General features: G+C 46.6%; 1 pseudogene; it reads right to left on the bottom strand.

Annotated features, from left to right (window-relative positions):
* Positions 1-653: 653 nt before the first annotated feature.
* Positions 654-2553, bottom strand: LOC124982961 (RNA-binding protein EWS-like; annotated as a pseudogene).
* Positions 2554-3871: the final 1318 nt, after the last annotated feature.

Raw genomic sequence — 3871 nt, 5'->3', positions numbered from 1 at the left:
GCAAATAAAGAATGAAATTGTTTATGTATTTAATCATGTTAGACAATGAGATAAAAATAATAGGATGGTCAGGACACAAGCCCTTTCCAGGGCAAAGAAAAACCAAAATAAAAAAAAGAGTGTGTTACCACATCATCTGTGAAAATTTACCATCTTCCCTTGTTGGCTTTGATGTTGGCAGCCAACCGTAGGATGTGTAAACATAATTTACAACCATCCCTTTCCAAGTAGGTGATTACATAGAAAACTAATGCCGGGAAAGATTTACAAAGAAATCCAAAAGATGACTGACTTGAATTCTTGTTCTCTGCACTTGAGATAAACTAGCTTTTAACTCATAAATATAGATAGTAATTACAAGTTAAATAATACTCGCAGTGTCGATACATAATCTGCTGTCTCGTGATTGTTTTTCAGACTTCCTTCTAGTTTCTCATTATTATAAGAGTCTCAATATGTGCTTTAAACACTCATTACTAATGATTCAGAAAAATATAAGATATTTTTGTCCAAGCATTCATGAATGTAAGTTAAAAAATTATATTTGATTTGGATGCAAATATTTACAGATTTATAATATACCTACTTCGTCAAAATGTATTGTATAATATTTAATAAAATCAAATACATAAAATAAAGTTTTCAACACTATTTTAAAAAAAAATTAATCTGTTATTCAGTGCAGCTCTTGGGGGGCCTGTGTGTCTAGCAGGCCCATCTCTGAGCTCCTGACGGTGCTTGCCTTCATCCATTTTTCCAGGTCCTCCACGTCCACCTCTTCTTCCTCCCATCTATTCCATCAAATGTCCAGGGGTCCCCCTGGATCACCTCGTCTTCCTCAGCCAAAGCCACATTGGTCCATCCCACCACAATTCCACCGGGACGACTGTGGTCCATGAGGCCACCTCCTCCTCCCCGCATGCCACCAGGGCCACCTTTGCCACAGTCGCCACCCGTGGTGGGAAGGGTGGTGGGAGAAAGCCCTCAATCTTCAGGGCCTCACACTGGATGCATTCTGTTCCCCAGGAGAAGTTCTGGTTTCCACAACCCACTTTGGGACATTGCCAGTCCCCCAATTGGGGCTGGAGGATTCCTCCTGGGGGCGGGATTCCCTCGGGAACCCGTGGCCCTCTTTGGGGGAAGCCTCCTCTGTCTCCTCCACAGCCTCCCATGCGACTCATGGGTCTCCCAGGACCTCCTGGGCCACCTGGACCTCCATGGAGTGGTGATAGCATACCTCTGCCCTCACGGGGTGGCTTGCCACCCCACATGCTGTTCGTTGGTGGCTTCTTTCCAGCGAGAGAGACTTTTAATTTGCTTCCTTGACAATCTTTTCCATCAAACCACTCCACAGCAGCCTTGGCAGCGGGCGGGTCTTCATAAGACACTGCGGCATCACCTTTGGGTTTTCCTGTTTCCTTGTCCAAGTAGATGTGGATCATGGGTGTCCCAGTTCATCTGAACAACCCCACACTGCTTAAAGAAGTCTGCCAGATCATCAAGGGTCACATTGTCATTTAATCCTTGCACACAAACTGCACTGTTGTCAGAATCTTAGGATCTACTGGAGGGCTGGATCAAAATCTGGTCCTTCACTCATGGGTCCACCAGGCTTATTGAAGCCACCTAGCTCCCCAGTGCTGCCTATTCCACCTTGTCCTCCTCCCGCCCACCCCTGCTCATGCCTCCACAATCAAATCTCCCTCTTCTCCTGCCCTAGTTATCAGGGCCACTCCTGCCCATGAACACCCATGCTACTGGGTGGTCCTCTCAGACCTGCCTGTAGCTGCTGCTCTGTTGGCTATGTTGACTTGGAGTCTGGCCGTAGGATCCAGTCTGGGGGAGGGTAACTAGTGGGAGGCTGCTGCCCATAGCTGCTTTGTTGATCATAGCTACTCTGCTGTCCATAGCTGCTCTGTTGCCCATGGGTGTTCTGCTGAGAGTAACTATTCTGATCATGACTAGTCGGCTGTGTGGAGGAATAACTGGCAGTTACTGGTGGTAACTAGCTGCATGGGGTAGCTCCCAGGAACCTGGGGATAACTGTAGGTACTCTGTCGGTGTCCTAGGCTGGGCTGGTAATCACCCCCTGTGTGAGACTGAGGTTGACTAGTCTCAGTAGGCTTGTTACCATCCTGTGGTCTTGCAGGTGTGGTGGCTGCTGGCTGTTGCCCATAGCCAGGGTAAGCAGGCTGATTGCCACATGCAGTCTGGGCTGCATAGGAGGCCTGGGTGGTGGTGACCATAACAGTGGTGGTGTCATAAGCACCAGTGCTGTACCCTTGGACAGGCTGGCTGTATGCCTGGGGAGCACTTGGGGTAGTATAACCAGAGGGAGGCTGTCCATAGGAGTTGAATATGCGTTGTGCCCATAGGTGACCCTGGTCTGAGCCTGGGTATAGCTGACATCAGTAGGCTGTCCATAAGTTCCATAGCTTTGTTGCCCACATGCCTGGTGGTCTGTGCATATCCTTGAGTTGGCTGGGCAGTGTAAGCACTGTCGCCCTGCTGGGCTGCAGCTTGGCTGTAGGTACTGTAATCCATGGACGTCATTTTCTCTCCTTCCTCCTCATTCTCTCAACGTTCCAGTAGCAGGAACTTCTAAACCTTCTTTTTAGGCATTGCCACATCACAACTTTAACTGATTTGTCCCTGTTTGTTTCTGCTCCAGGTTCACATGCTTAGAAGAGAGAACCAGTTGGCTCAAATGAGGATCATGTGCCCACCCTGGGGACCATGATTTTGGATTGCTGTAGAGCTGAGCCTCATATGGAAGAAAGGAGAGTAGTGGATCATCAAAAAAGACTCCCAGGCACACCCCTCCTGCATCCCACCATAGTTGCTGCTTTTCCTAGAGACCTGTCATTCAGACACAGCAATTCTGCTCTATGGTAAAATCTCCATAAAGCTTTCCACCAATTGGCAGGGTGGGCTTCACCTACTTCTCACCTGCTCAAAGTAAGACAGACACACTCAGGGTCTGCAGAGGCGATCCATGTGCTCCCTGCTTAGCAAATTCTTGTACATCTTTTTATACATTTGTTTCTTATTTTCTAACTTATGAATAAAACATACATCTACTTTACATTTGAAGAATGTGTGTTTTCACTTAACCCAAATTCCTTGTTTTCTGTAAACCCACGTTTGGATTACTTTGTTGTGGCTAACACTGTTGGTTTTCTATCCAGCAGCCACTCAGGACTGCAGTTCACTTGGCCCTGGAGATGAATCCTTATGGGAACTCTTCCTCCTTTGCTTATGATCAGAGTAGAGGTGACATGTAACCTGGTCCTAGGTCATAAAAAATAATGCAGAGCCTACTTAGTGCTTCTGGAAGGATTTTCCTCACTGATTAGAGAGTTGAGGGAGAGGGATTTTGTCCTTTTTTCCTTGTTAGTGAGCTGCCAGTATCAGAAGGTACTGCATTGGAATTGTGGCAATCATCTTGCAAATATGAGGTGATAAATTTAAGGATAAAAGTCAACATTCAGAAGGTGGTTGCGTGTAAGAATATAAAGACACAGGTTTCTGATGATATTTTGAAGTGTGGAAAGCAACTCTGGATTGTCCTAAGGAAATGAGGGGAGTCCATACGGCCTGCTCTCTGTCAGGTTTACTCTGTGTTCTAGTCACAAGGGGTCCCGCTGGGGAGGGGAGGTGCCCTGTGAGGAGCAACTCCTTGATCTTAAGTCTCACTCCTTGCCTTTAGCATGCTGGAGATGCTTCTGTTGCCTGGTGATAAGTGTTCAGTGAGAGTAGTTCTGAGAGCGAATCTGGAAATTCACTGTGCTCCATTCTAAAAGCCCTTCACTACTGATGTCTGCTTCTAACAAAGTGATCATTATGAGAAAAAATACTATGACTAATCCTA

The sequence above is a fragment of the Sciurus carolinensis genome, chromosome 4 (genome assembly GCF_902686445.1).
Source record: "Sciurus carolinensis chromosome 4, mSciCar1.2, whole genome shotgun sequence".
NCBI lineage: Eukaryota > Metazoa > Chordata > Mammalia > Rodentia > Sciuridae > Sciurus > Sciurus carolinensis.
This window is presented reverse-complemented; position numbering and strand designations above follow the sequence as displayed.